This window comes from Schistocerca americana, chromosome 7, assembly GCF_021461395.2.
Source record: "Schistocerca americana isolate TAMUIC-IGC-003095 chromosome 7, iqSchAmer2.1, whole genome shotgun sequence".
In the NCBI taxonomy this organism is placed as follows: domain Eukaryota; kingdom Metazoa; phylum Arthropoda; class Insecta; order Orthoptera; family Acrididae; genus Schistocerca; species Schistocerca americana.
In genome coordinates this window covers 341510763-341526575 of record NC_060125.1, presented here as the reverse complement: position 1 = coordinate 341526575, position 15813 = coordinate 341510763, and the positions used below count along the sequence as shown (strand labels likewise).

General features: G+C 41.4%; 1 pseudogene; it reads left to right on the top strand.

Moving 5' to 3' along the window:
- Positions 1-6505: 6505 nt before the first annotated feature.
- LOC124623262 lies at positions 6506-6623 on the top strand (annotated as a pseudogene).
- Positions 6624-15813: the final 9190 nt, after the last annotated feature.

Genomic DNA, 15813 nt, shown 5'->3' with positions numbered 1-15813 from the left:
CCGACTCCAGTGCCTTGGCCAGCTGCGCCAGATTTCTCGGTTGAGGATCAATGGCTCCAACAGCCTGATCGTGGTGGTCACACATATTCTCGATTCAGCTAAAATTCGGAGAGTTTGGTGGTCAGTGGAGTATGTTAAATTCATCCTAGTTCTCTTCGAAGCACACACGTACACTGCGAGCTGTGTGACACGTTGCATTGTGCTGCTGGTGGATAGCATCGTGACCATGCCGCGAAAACACTCTCTGACTATAACGCTACTTCCTCCGGCCTGGAATCTTCCGACGATTGTTCCAGATGTTTGCTTTCAGAAATTTTGGAAATTTGTGGTAAGGTCTTATGGGACCTGCTGAGGTCATCGGTCCCTAAACCTACACACTACTTAATCTAACTTAAACTAACCTACGCTTTGGACAACACACATACTCATGCCCGAAGGAAGACTCAAACCTCCGACGGGGCTTGCTTTCAAACGTCTCATGCTGTATACGCCAATGGCCATCTGTACAATGGAGCACAAAACGTGATTCATCTGAAAAGGCCCCATGTCACCATTCAGAAGGACGCCCAGTTGCGGTACTGGCGTGCAAATTTCAGCCTTCGTCACCGATGAACAGCAATCAGCATGGGTGCATGAACCAGGCGCCTTCTGCAGAGGCCCATACGCAGCAACGTTCACTGAGCAGTCGTTGCGGACACATTGTTGGTAGCCAGCCCCATGGTTCATCGGGGCGAGTTGTAGCTCAACAGTTGCACATCTAGTCGCCTGTACACGTCACCGCTAACGTCTGTCATCTATCTCCCGTCGTGACCACAGCTGCCATAGTGCCTTTTTTGGAAAGCGCCATTTTGCCATTCACGGTATACCTTAACCATGGCGGCACAGTAACAGTTTACAAGCTTAACAGTTTCGGAATTGCTTTAACCCTTGGCCCAAAAGCCAAAGATCATACCCTTTTGCACGTCAGATAAGTCGCTCTGTTTCTGCAATACGATACCGATAGTACTATTTTCAGCGTCTGCCACCCTAACCCCCCCCCCCCCCCCCCCCCCCGCGCCTTGTCACCCTCCTCCCCATAGACACGCTTTATGGGAATTGGAATATGTGGTGCTTTCATCTAATCTGTTGGACCCTACATCCTGGATCTGGGGGGTCGGGGTTCTTTGGGGGATGAGACCAAACTACGAGGTCATTGGTCTCATCGGACTAGGGAAGGACGGGGAAGGAAGTCGGCCGTGCCCTTTCAAAGGAATCATCCCGGCATTTGCCTGGAGCGATTTAAGGAAATCAGGATGGCCGGACGCAGGATTGAACCGTCGCCCTCCTGGACCTGGATGATGGTTAAAACCCAAACCGATAGATGACTAATAGGGCAAATAAACAGCGATTGGTTAAAATGCATTTTACAAAACGGTTTATATACTCTCCACTGCTAGTGCTGCCACCTGCTGTCTGTGAGTGATTGTTATTCGTTGATGTCTAACACACGCGGTAGGCACATTAATGCGACTGGACTGTGTATAAGGCGACTGTGACACACTGATGACAGGAATTTTTTTTAAGGTCTGCTGATGACGCTTCTGTTTGCTTGCGCATTTGTGTGTTCATTCCACTGCAAGCGATCTTCAATATTAATTACTAAACTTTTGTGTTTGCTATGTAATATATGAAATATTAGTCCACATTTAATTTTAAAGAATTATTTTCCCCTTTTAAGAAGAAATACATGCTGTTTATCATATTTATGCTCATTGTAACGTTATTGCGTTATGATCAAATACAGGCATCCCCAAGGGTTTCATTTGCAATTTCCACTAAGAATTTTACTATTTTATCGGTAATTACGATTTTGCTGGATCAGCAAAAAGAATTTTTCCCCATGTCTGTCACTGATGTAAACCAAAAACAACATTGGTTCTAAGATGTTGCCCTGAGGGATTCCTATATTAATATACATTCGAATTGACAAATGTTTCAGTAAAATTATACTTTAGTTTAATCTTGTTCTACATCTATCTCTGCACATTCTTTTTCATATATGATCAGAACCTCTCATTCACAGATCCTTTTATTTCCAATTATTCTAATTTTTAGTAGAATGTTGTTAACCTTTTGTTAGGGCTAAAAATATATCTCTGACACATTCATCCTTCTGTACCGCATCGAGTACCACATTTATAAATTCTACGATAGCTGATTCTGTACTTTTGCTGCACCAGAAACCGAATTATTCCTCAGTGATGAAATTATATTTATGCGAGTAATTCATTGTGTGTCTTCGATAATGATTATATTATTTTTTAGAAAGAGAAACTGACCACTAGTTTTCTGTATGTTCTGCTTAACCGTTCTTTAGCCGAGGCATACCTCTTGCCTGTTTCAGATACTCTAGAAAGTAACCTGAGCTGAAAGGCTCATTTATTATGTTAGTTAACGGGCTTGTATTTTGACTTCATGTCGTTAATTTTTGTACTGTTTTCCTGACTTCATAGTCTGTAGTGGGTAACATTCGATTCTGGGAATTTTTGTTTCTCTGTTATACTTGAAAAATATTCATTCACAAAATACGCTAGTTTCTGCAGATCATTTAAAGATTTACCACTGTCTTCGGTTCAAGTGGTTCAAATGGCTCTGAGCACTATGGGACTTAACTTCTGAGGTCATCAGTCCCCTCGAACTTAGAACTACTTATACCTAACTAACCTAAGGGCATCACACACATCCATGCCCGAGGCAGGATTAGAACCTGCGACCGTAGCAGTCTCGCGGTTCCGGACTGAAGCGCCTAGAACCGCACGGCCACCGCGGCCGGCCACTGTCTTTCTTCTGTAAATTATTGTCATTGTGTTTCTGTTTTCTGTTTCGTGTGTTACAACCTTCCAGACTGTTTTGCTTTTATTTTCAGCATTAAATATTGTTTTATGATTTGCTGTAAATATTTAATAATACTTTAAGAACTGTGGCTCCCTGTGAACATTTATTGTGGAAGTCAGGTATATCATGGTCTGGGAGGACTTTCTTGCACCCCCTGTTTATCCACTTGTTTCTATGTGCATTGACCCTGATTTTTGGCCCCATAAGCCGGTTCACAGTGGCTTTCACTCATCACGTTTACTGTGAATACTTCTGAGAAATACCCACTTGTTGAGTGCTTCCTAAACAACCGGCCAGTTTCATAACCGCTTCTTGGAACAGAATCAGCTGCTCCTCCAATAACAATGGGAAATCGTACAGCACAGGCGCACACGGCTTCTGCGAGACGGGATGCCCTTGCGACATGCACTATGCTTTGGTTCTCCGAATCCGCCGGCGTTCCCGGTACATTTCCTCTTTAACTGCCTTCCCTGTAATGCCACGAAGCGCCGTAACATGTATATTACGCGGAAAATACCATCTGGACTGGAGCCACAACTGGAAGTTATCGATCAGTCCTGGCATTAGGTGCAACTTCAGATTTCGCAGACGAAGCGATTATCCACCGCGAAGCCTTTTCTTTAATTTTTTTTTTTTTTCGTCATAAGTAGGTAGCGAGCAAGAATATTCGCAGTTTATGCCCAGATAAACATTATTTTAAGTTGTTTTAGCAGGCTCTCGCGATATATGCGGCATCTTTCTTGGAGTGCCCGCCAGTTAGGAAATTTTAGGATTTCTTTTATTTTATCTCGTCAGTCAAACAAGCATTGTGACAACTCGTACCGCCCTCCTATACCATCACTCTCTGTCCATCTCCTCTTCTCCCACTCTCTTTCCACTTCCTCCACTCCCTCTCCCTGCCTACCAAATCCTCCACCTACTCTCTGTCTATCTCCTTCTGCCCTCTCTCTGCCCATCTCCTCCTTCCCTTCTATCAATCTTCTCCTCTCCCCCCTTCTGTCCATTTGCTTCTTTCAACGCTTTCCTTTCTCTGACCACCTGTCCGTCTCCTTTTCTCTCCCCTCTCTATCCATCTCCTCTTCCATTTCTCTGTTCGTTTCCTTCTCCGTCTGTTCACCTCCTCTCTGCCTGTCTCTTCCTCCCACGGTCTCTATCCGTGTCCTCCTCTTTTCTTTTTCTGTCCATCTTCTCCTCTTACCTTTCTCTGTCCATCTTCTTCTTTCTGTGTCTATCCATTTCGCACTCCTCATCTCTTGTCTTCTCCTCTTCCCTTCTATCTGTGCCCTTCTTCTCCTTCCCTCTCGCTTTCTATGCATCTCTCCCGTCCCCTCATTTTCCTCACAACGTAATCACGCTCACCCCAACACGAGGCTGGTGGTTCTTATCCCCACAATCAATATTTCTTTCCAGATTGTACCAAATTTAGTTGAAATCATTCCAAGGGTTTAGTATGAGCTTTTAACCATGGCACTGCCCATGCACAAGTCAAATATATTTCACATATATTCAACATATTTGTACACATATTTCGCATGTATCTCTATCGGATGTCCAACTCAATTTTTATGACGTCATATCTCCTCAACTATTTGCTGTGAAATAATATACAGCAATTTTTCAGGTATATTCATTAGTATATTTTATAGTGTGTGCGAAATTTTTTGCGGGTAGAGTAAGTAGTAAAGAAGCAATACGTTAAAAGTCATACATGGCGCCACAATTTTTCGCGCCTCACAGTATTTGATTTCATACGTCCTAAATTATGTGTCGTGCAATGAAATATTTTTGCAAGTACACTCACCGACATAATTATACTATGTGTCTTACAGTGATATAATATTTTTGGTACCTTCAGTGGTATATGTGGATTCTGTCTGCAAAATGTCTCACGAATACAGTTAGTAGTAAAGAAGTAATAAATTAAAAGTCGTGCTTCATGCGGCAGTTTTATCGCGTGAACAGTGAAAATGTAAGCGACAAACATTTCCCCGTTCTTTGAGGGCGTCGTTATCGAGAAAAAGGGTAAAGATTTAAAATAATGTGTAAAGCTTGTCGCAAGTCTCTAAGCGCCCTCATTCTCGAACACTGGATTACTAAAGTAATCGCGCGTCGTGGGCTACACTGCAGTTTCACCCCCACGCCTTTGATAGGTAGGTGGTTCTGTTCTCATAGCGATGATTTCCAGACAGTAAATGATCTGTGTATCAAGTTTGGTTGTTATCGGTCTAGTGGTTTAGAAGAAGATGTGGAACATACATACATACATGTACATCTACATACATCCTTTTTTATAATACGTATGCATTAAAGTATGGGGCGTACAAGTTTTCTGTACGCAATCTCTATTCCGGTCCGACTGAAATTTCACGGTGTTACCAACGAATCGTAGCATGTTACTTGTTTTACACACAACTTGGCATTGCCGTTTGTTACACTTACCGTATCTATAAATTGTATTTCCAAATATCTGTACAACTTGAGTGACTCTAGCTGTGACTCAAAAAGGCTTGTAGTCAAAAAATCCCACTCTTTTACATTTCATGTAGTACACAACTGCAACTTTATCTACAATAGCAGATAATTGCCAGTCTTTGCTCCTAAGCGATCTGACTAGATACAATTGCATTTTTTGCCAGTTCAGGGCAGCACGTTCAGCAGTTAGAGATATTGGCGTGAAATGGGCAAAAGAAAGATACAAAACCCTGAGATCAGCTGGGACGTTATCAGACTGATGTCTTAATGCACTGTCTGATCAGAAGTACCTGGACATCAATTAGTGGACATAAATATGGAGTGGGTCTACCCTTCTTATTCGTGACCGCTTGAACTCTGCTGGGGACACTATCAAAGATGTGTCTGAATGTGTGTGTGTGGAGAATGGCAGCCGATTCTTCCAGAACAGAAACTAGAGAAGGTAGCGATGTTTTTCACTGGAGTATGTAGCGAAGTGGGTGTTGTATCTCATCCAAAAGGTGCTCCATTTGGTTCAGATTGGGATATTGGGCAGACCAGTCCAGTTCAGGAATGTTATTCTCCACAAACCATTCTCTCACAGTTACCGCTTTATGACACAATGCACTGTCGTGCTCATCCAAATAATCGTCGTCTCCAAACTACTCCTTTACTGAACGCAGTATGCAAAGCTGTAAAATGTATTCATATCCTTCCGCAACGCTAACCACGAAAAAAAAATTCATACCATATAGCACAACCTTCACCATAATTAACTGTTGGCACTGCATATGGTGGCCGATAACGTTCTCCAGGTACTCGACAAACCAAAATCCTCTTATCGGATTGCCATAGAGTATGGCGTGGTTCATCACTTCAGAACACTCGTGTCCAGCCATCCGCTGTCCAGCAGCGTTGCTCTTGAGACCAACTCAAGCTTCGCTTAGAACTGACTGCAAAAATGTGTGGTTTATGAGAACATGCTGGACCATTGTACAACTTTCTTTTTAACTCCCTATGCACAGTCGTTGTGATGGCTGGACAGGTGGCAGCACTTTGGAATTCAGGGTGACCCTTCCAGCTGATTTTTTACAAACGCGCTCCGCAATGCTCAACGGTCCCTGACCGTAAATACATCAAGTGTGTCTGGCCTTGCTGTAGCTGTACTTTGTTCCTTCACGCCAACGGCCTTACCGCAGTGTTAGCACCGGTTCCCGTCAGATCACCGAAGTTAAGAGCTGTCGGGCTGCGCTAGCACTTGGATGGGTGACCATCCGGTCTGCCGAGCGCTGTTGGCAAGCGGGGTGCACTCAGCCCTTGCGAGGCAAACTGAGGAGCTACTTGACTGAGAAGTAGCGCCTCTGGTCTCGTAAACTGACCTACGGCCGGGAGAGCGGAGTTCTGACCTCATGCTCCTCCATAACCGCATCCGGTGACGCCAGTGGGCTGAGGATGACGCGGCGGCCGGTCGGTTCCGCTGGGTCCACCAGGGCCTGTGGACGGAGTTAACGTTTACGTTGTTCCTTCACGTTTCCAATCGCAATCACGTCAGCAACAGTGGGTGTTGGGCAATTTTAGAAGGGTTGAAACGTTTCTGATAGATTTGTTACTCAGGTGACATTCAATGATTAACCCACTTTCGAAGTCAATGAGCTCTCCTGACCGAGCCATTGTGCTGTTACTGCTTCTCCACTGACAACACAATACGACCCGCCTTCTTATGTGCAGGAGTGTCTGCCCCTCTTGACATCTAGCGGTCAGTTCTGTATTACACAGTGGTATCAGGATATTTTTTATGAGATAGTGTATAGGCAAGAGTCGATCTGGTGAGGTACAGTAGAAATCTGAGGGTGGATACCATTCAGCTTTCCGTGAGTGCTTTTTTGGTTTCATGGACGACCTGTAGCGCAATGACTATTAATTATGAAACTACACAGTAGCCGCTGCTAAAGTGGGGCAAAACGCATCGGCTTTGGATTCTAGAGCAGTGGACGAGCAAAATGTGGGGTGAAAAATTCCATATGACCTTGCGATAGTTAAACTGACACGAATTTGTCAGGTGAGTCCCTTCCCTGAGTGCATCTGAACGCTGTGAAATAAGGCAGTGGGTATACTATGGCACAGTCCAGCATTTCGTGCATAATATTCCGTCCATAAGCTCTAGTTCTTCAAACCTAGCATATTTCAAGTATTGCAGAGAAGTTAAAGCAAAAATTCTCCAAAACAAATATAACACCTGTAAATAATGTTACACTAAATACAATGATGTTACTTCCAATCACAGAGGTTAAAGTCCATAAAACTGTTCAAAAACTAAAAAATAAAAAGTCAATAGCCTTAGATGAAGTACCAATGAGATTATACAAGGTCCCTTAACAAATATAATAAATGAATCCTTCACATCAGTGACATTTCCAGAGCAGTTAAAACAGGCAAGTGTTGTACCTTTGCTTAAGAAAGGTACTACAGAAGACATAGAAAATTACCGGCCCATTACCCTCCTGTCACAATTCTCAAAAATAGTAGAAGCAATTATGAAAGACAGATTAATAAATTATCCAAATAAATACAAGCTTTTAAGCGAATCACAGTTTGCTTTTCGAAGCGGCAAAAATATGGAGTCAGCCATAGTAGAATTCACAAAGGTTGTACTTGATGCTCTTGACAAAGATGAGTGTGTCACAGTCATATTTTTGGATCTCTCTAAGGCCTCTGATACAGTTGACCACAAGATTCTATTAAATAAATTAGAAGCATTAGGAATAAGAGAGGTAGCTAATGACTGGTTTCTATCAGACAGGGTACAAAGAGTAGAGATAACACATACTTCAAATAGATCTAATCGTTTAGTAAAACACTTATCAGAACCAAATTACATTGATATAGGCGTTCTGCAAGGTAGCATATTAGGACCAATACTATTCCTGATATACATCAATGACTTTCCCATTAGTGTTACTCATGGTGAAAAAATTCTCTTCGATGATGGCAGCAATATTATAGTCTCTGACATATCAAGAGAACTCCTTGCAGAGAAAGCAAATGAAGCTCTCAAGGAAGTTTACGATTGGTCAATAAGCAGTAAACTAACATTGAACATAAAGCAAACTAACGACATGAATTTCGGCTTGAAGAGGGAAAATGACAATGTTAAATTAAATGTAGATGGCACCTCTATAGACTGTGTAACAAATGCAAAATTTCCAGGAATGTATGTTGATTCACAGTTGAAGTGGTGTGAACACACAAAGTTACTTGCAAAAGGAATGTCATCAGCATGTTATGCCTTTAGAATCCTATCATCCGTGTGCAACATGCAGTGTCTTTTAGTTACATATTATTCATATGTACACTCAGTTCTTAGCTATGTCATTCTTTTTTGGGGAACAAATGCACAAAATATGAACACAGGCTCCAAACTCCAGGAAAGAGCCATAAGAATCATAATCAAAACTGGTAGTCGAGCTCATTGTAAAGATCTGTTCAAAAAACTGGGGATTTTGACTGCTCCATGTGAATACATTTACAAGAAAGTTGTAAACATAAAAAATAACATTGGGAATTACTGCACAAACAGTTCTGTCCATGACCATAGAACAAGAGCTAGACTCAACTTACATTTTCCAAGAAAAAATAAACATAAAACTCAAAACAGCATTTTCTACCAAGGAATAAAACTGTACAATAAATTACCAAAAGAGATAAAAAAAATTGCAAAAATATACTTATTTAAAAAGACAGCTAAAAAGTACCTGTTATGGAATACATTTTATGCATTGAAGGATTACTTAGATAAAACAGAGTAGGCGTTTGGTAAAAAAAGTTATACAAATAAATAATAATAATTATTATAAAACATATAACATTACACATAACACCTTCGCACTACGTTTTTCCCTTCTTTTTCCTTTACTAGAAAAACTTCCCCCAAAGCTATGCATTGCACAATACTAACACCTCTTCCTCTTTCTGAGTTCAACATCTCACTCATTATAGAAGGACGATGACTCAGTTTTTCAGATAGCAAATGGCAAGTTGTGGTACAGAAAATTGTCCAGAGATCACCAGTGTATATGTGTTTGTGTGTGTAGTGAGTGAAGAGTTAAGAAACGATATGTGTATAGTGTGTGCAGTGACTGATAGTGAGATATGAGTGAACAGTGTGGCATTACATTATTTAATAACTTATTTATAAAAAAATATTGTATGCCAGGAGTAAATCTAATGATTGTCTCTAACTAGAAGTCTGTAAATGTATGTGTATACGAATTAGCTTATTTTAAATTGGTCTAAACTTGTAAATACTTTGACACGTCCTATATACTTGTAAAAAGAGATATATGGATGAATAAAGCTGCTACTACTACTCGGTGCATCACGAAGTACTAGTCAACGTCTTGCAACCATCTCACCACCAACCACGGAGCTTGCTGAAATGGAATGGCTTTCGTCCTTCGACGAAACAAATCTTACAGTCAAAGCGCAAACGGAACCACATTAGTAGTGTATCTGTTGAGAGACTACAGGAAAAGATGATCGTCGCAACCTTCTCTGCAGTTACAGGGGCATCAGCCTGGGTGACTGATCCAGCACTGTACCATTAGCCAACATGGCCATGGTATGTTGGTACTGCTGCTCGGCTGAAAGCAAAGCGGAACTACTACCATTATATGCCCCAAGGACATGCTGCCTTACCACATGGTTCATTGACGATGGCATTTTATTGGTTAAAGTATTCTGGGAGTAAAACAGTCCCCCATTCAGTTCTCCACGAAGGAACTATTCATGGAGAAGATATCAGAAGAAAGACAAATAAGACGTGCTACAGGCTGTGGTATGGAATGTTACATTTTTTATCGGGTAAGTACGTAAGACAATTGAAAGAGAAATGGACAGGTTAAAATTAGATTAGTGGGAATTAGTGGACTGTGGTGGCAGATATAGCAGGAATTTTGTCAGGAAAGTACAGGATTATCAAAGCAAAATCAAATAAGCGTAATGGCAGGAGAGGGTATAATGATGAACAAGAAAATTAGAATGCGAATGAACCACTGTTATCAACATAGTGAACAGATTATCATAGCAAAGATGACACAAAATTACGATTCACAACTGCAATACAAGTGTACATACCTACTAGCTCCGCAGATGATGAAGTGATTGAAAAAGTATATGATGTAATAGAAATTATTCGTTATGTTAAGGGAGACGAAAATTCATAATGGTTGATTCACATTTGAGTGTAGAAAAAGAAAGAGAAAAAAATAACGAGTAAGTGAACATGGTTTGCTGGGCAGGAATGAAAGGGGAAGCAGCTTGGTAGAAAATTTTACATAAAGCACAGCTTAATAGCTGCAAGCTCTCCTTGATTTAAGAATCACAAAGAAAGATTGAACACGTGAATAGGCCTAGAGACACCTGAGATTTCAAATAGATGATATGACGGTAATACAGAAATTCAGAAAGCAAGTTTGAATCTGCAAAACATTTCCAGGAGCATATAAGAATCCTGATAGTAATTTCGTGGTTGTCAAATGCAGAGTAAAGCTGAAGACATTGCAAAATTAGAAAATTAATACTGGGCCTGGATAAGTTAAAACAACAAGAGTTTGCTTATAGTTTCAAAGGGAGTATTGAGCTGCGAATAACTGCAACGGGTAAAAGAAATACAATGGAAAATGAATAGGTAGCTTTGAGGGATGATATAGTAATGACTGCAGAGAACAACTTCTCAGACAAGATGAAGCAGGAATGTTTCCATAACATGTGGGATATGAAATGATGAAAGGATAAAATACAAAAACGTTGCAAACTAAGCAAGCAAAATAAAATAGAAACCACTAAGAAGTGAGATTTATAGAAAGTGCAAAGCAGCGAAACAGAAGAGGCTAGAGAAGAAACGCAAAGTTGCAGGAGCGTGAATGACCAGATGCCGTGGATGGGAAGATGAAAGAAATATTTGAAGAAAGGAGAAGCAACGGTATGAACATAAAGAACTTAATGGTAGGCCAGTACCAAGCAAGAAAGTTGGAAGGTAGAGCGACTGGATAAGGGAAAAAAACCGAGTTGTACAAAGAGAAGAGGAATTTAATAAAGATGAGATTGCAGATTCGATATCGCGATATTAGTTTGACAAAGCACTGAAAGATCTAACAATCAGTAAAGTACCTCGAGTAGACATTATCTTAAAATTATTATGGCTCTTGGGAGAGCCAGCCATGTCCAAACTGACCCAAATTGCGTGCAGCGAATACGAGGAACGCGTATTACCCTCAGAGAAGAATGTAATAATCTCAGTACCTAATAAGGCATATGCTTGCAGATGTGAATATTACAGAAGCGCCAGTTTAAAGTGAAAGTGGCGAAATACTAGCACAAATTACGTACAGAAGAATGGAACAAATGGAACATATGGCAGAAACCGACCTGGTTAATGATGAGTAAGGTTCTGGAGAAAAGTGGAAGGACTCAAAATTATGTTAGCCCCACGATTTAACATAGAACATACGTTGAAAAAAAGGCAAAATAGCACATTTAATAGCACCTGTAAAGCTATAAAAAGATTTTGACGGTAGAGATTGACATGCACGAGTTGAAATTCTTAAAAAATACAAGGCGAAAAATCTACTGCTTGCACCAAAACCAGACTGCAGTTATAGGATTCTCATGCGTTATACGAGGGTTGGAACTTTAATAGTGGCAACTATTTATTTACAGCTCGTACAAAATAGATATTTGTTTCAAAGGTTTACCGACCTACAAAGTAGTCACTAGCATTGTGTATAATCCGTTGCTAGCGATGTGGAAGTCGCAGGATACTCTTAGCAGTGCCAGTTGTGTTGACAGTTCGAGCGGCGCGATCTATTGCCCGACGAATTTGTAGCAGTTCTGAAGCGAATGCCGTGAAGTGTTTCCTTCAGTTTAGAAATCGAGTTGAACTCACGAGGGCTTAAGTCAGGGGTGTGCAGTAGGGGGTACAGCACTTAGCAGCCCCATCAATCAAACAAATCAGTAACAGCTTGCAGTGTAGGTGCTTGAGCACTGTCCTGCAAAATGATGGTCAGGTCCTGCAGAAAGTAACTTCACTTCTGTCTCTAAGCTGGTCGTAGGTTGTGTTCCAAAAATTTTGTACGAGCTGTAAATAAATTGTTACCGCTATTAAAGTTCGAACCCTCGTATTTTTAAGTACTATCTAAAGCACTCCTTATATGATAGAAATGTAAAGATCAAAGAATTTTTTTTTCTTTTTCTTCGAAATGAAAGTGAACGTTTATTGAAGAAGTCGACCTTCTGCACTCTGTTAAACTTCTACCCATTGCTGTTTATAACAAACGAAGGTGTGTGACTTCAACTGTCTCGTAAACGCTTTCGCATTTTTTCCTGTGTCAGCTCGGTGTGTTGAGATGTAAGCGTACAGAATTCCTGTTTGCTGGCAATAATTGATCTGTTTGTTATAGTTAGTCGTGTTTAATTATTTCGGAAGCAGTTACCTTCTTCAGTTTCTCTGTCATGAATATAATTTTCATGGTATTTTGATGAATTCCGGTGAACCCCGAGGAGAAGTTGGAAGCGGATTGTTCGATGGTGAAACGAACGAACAATATTCATGTTCTACTGTTAATTATTCTCTAACCGAAGCCAGAACGCCCCTGAGATTAATTTGCCGATCGTTTGCTTTATCTTGTGTGTCTTTCTTGCGTAAGAACTTTTCTCAACTGATCGATCATACATCATTGAACAGTGACATAATCCAACATACTCACTGCCCTGATGCGGTCCTACTTTTATTATTGCGACTATGTTACAATTAAAAGTTAAGGACTTATATTTTCCATAATTATCAACTTATTTGCACTCCACGGTGCTTCCATGAAATCAGTTTTGCCCGTCGTCATTGGAAAGTGCTTCCGTGTTGCAATAACTTATAAGAAGTCTTAATCATTCGCAATATTTTGTATCGTCGGTTGTTGAGAAACTTCTCATTTGAGTATCTCAGCATACAAGAAAGGCACATTTCAAGTCGGACATTTTAAAAGCAAGCAGGGAGTATCCCCACATTATTCAACTTATGCGTATATAGTTCCATAAAATGTGTATATATCTAGCAAGAAAGGAAACCAGAGATAAATTTAGAAAATAAATAAAAAATCGGAAGAACGGAATAAAAATTGTAAGTTTACCAATGATGCTATAATTCTGAGATGGCAAAGGACTTGGACCAGAAGCTGAATGAAATGGCATGTGGCTTGGAAAGAAGTTACAACGCAGTCATAAAAAAAAGTAAAATAAGGATATAATATAGTCGAATTAAAGCAGACTACCATAAAGATAATTAAATGAGGAAATTTGTGACTGAACCCTCACGATCTTACGCAAATTCATGTCGTGTTTTTTAAATGGCGAAAAATTGCGTACAATTGATTCATGTTTATTATTTGACAATTATTACACTACTGGCAATTAAAATTGCTACACCAAGAAAAAATGCAGATGACAAATGGGTAGTCATTGGACAAATATATTATACTAGACCTCACATGTGATTACATTTTCACGCAGTTTGGGTGCATAGATCCTGAGAAATCAGTACCCAGAACAACCACCTCTGGCCGTAATTACGGCCATGATACGCCTGGGCATTAAGTCAAACAGAGCTTGGATGGCTTGTACAGGTACAGCTGCCCATGAAGCTTCAACACGATACCACAGTTCATCAAGAGTAGTGACTGGCGTTTTGTGGCGAACCAGTTGCCCGGCACCACTGACCAGACGTTTTCAGTTGGTGAGAGAGCTGGAGAATGTGCTGGCCAGGGCAGCAGTCGAACGTTTCCTGTATCCAGAAAGGCCCGTACAGGACCTGCAACATGCGGTCGTGCATTATCCTGCTGAAATGTAGGGTTTCGCAGGGATCGAATGAAGGGTAGAGCCGTGCGGCTGGTCCCGGCGGAGGTTCGAGTCCTCCCTCGACCATGGATGTATGTGTTTGTCCTTAGGATAATTGGGGTTAAGTAGTGTGTAAGCTTAGGGACTTATGACCTTAGCAGTTAACTCCCATAAGATTTCACACAGATTTGAACATTTTTTGAAAGGTAGAGCCCCGGGTCGTAACACATCTTAAATGTAACGCCAACTGTTCAAAGTGCCGACAATGCGAACGAGAGGTGACCGAGACGTGTAACCAGTGGCACCCCATACCAACACGCCGGGTGATACGCCAGTATGGGGATGACGAATACTCGCTTCCAATGTGCATTACCCGCGATGTCGCCAAACACTGATTCGACCATCATGATGCTGTAAACAGAACCTGGATACATCCGAAAAAATGACGTTTTGCCATTCGTGCACCCAGGTTCGTCGTTGAGTACACCATCGCAGGCGCTACTGTCTGTGATGCAGCTTCAAGGGTAACCGCAGCCATGGTCTCCGAGCTGATAGTCCATGCTGCTGCAAACGTCGTCGAACTGTTCGTGCAGATGGTCGTTGTCTTGCAAACGTCCCCATCTGTGACTCAGGGATCGAGACGTGGCTGCACGACCCGTTACAGCCATGCGGATGAGATGCCTGTCATCTCGACTGCTAGTGATACGAGGTCGTTGGGATCCAGTACGGTGTTCCGTATTACCCGCCTGAACCCACCGATTCCATATTCTGCTAATAGTCATTGGATCTCGACCAACGAGAGCAGCATTGTCGCGATACGATAAACCGCAATCGCGATATGCTACAATCCGACCTTTAGCAAAGTCGGAAACATGATGGTACACATTTCTCCTCCTTACACGAGACATCACAACAATGTTTCACCAGACAACGCCGGTCAACTGCTGTTTGTGTATGAGAAATCGGTTGGAAACTTTCCTCATGTCAGCACGTTGTAGGTGTCGCCACCGGCGGCAACTTTGTGTGAATGCTCTGATAAGCTAATCATTTGCATATCACAGCATCTTCTTCCTGTCGGTTAAATTTCACGTCTGTAGCACGTCATCTTCGTGGTGTAGCAATTTTAATGGCCAGTAGTGTATAAAACTGATATTTTGTGACCTATTGGTCTTATAATTGTTTGTTGCTTATGTTATTATCGTTTAAGTGTACCAAGTGTGGCCAAAACTTCTATATTGAATAACGAAAGCTGTTGTACTCTGTCATCGGCCGCTGCGTGCAAAATTGGACGCTGTAGCTGTCTTCTGCTCAGCTGTTGCGCGTGACCTCGGCCTTAGCAAAGGTTACCGGTGAACACAAAAGATTCGCCCTACCATTCCCTGTTGTACTTGCACTGCATTTATTTAGGCAGCTCACCTTTCTTTTTGAATTGAACCGTGTGCGTTCTAAATTGATTGTTCTTAAGAAATTAATGTGATCAACTATCAATTCCGCAGTAACTCATTTACGCATTGACTCGACTATAAAAATCAAGAACAATGCCTTAATTATAGGACTGCCTACCTTTAGTATCGTTTCGACACTGTGACTACATCCTTCCGTTGA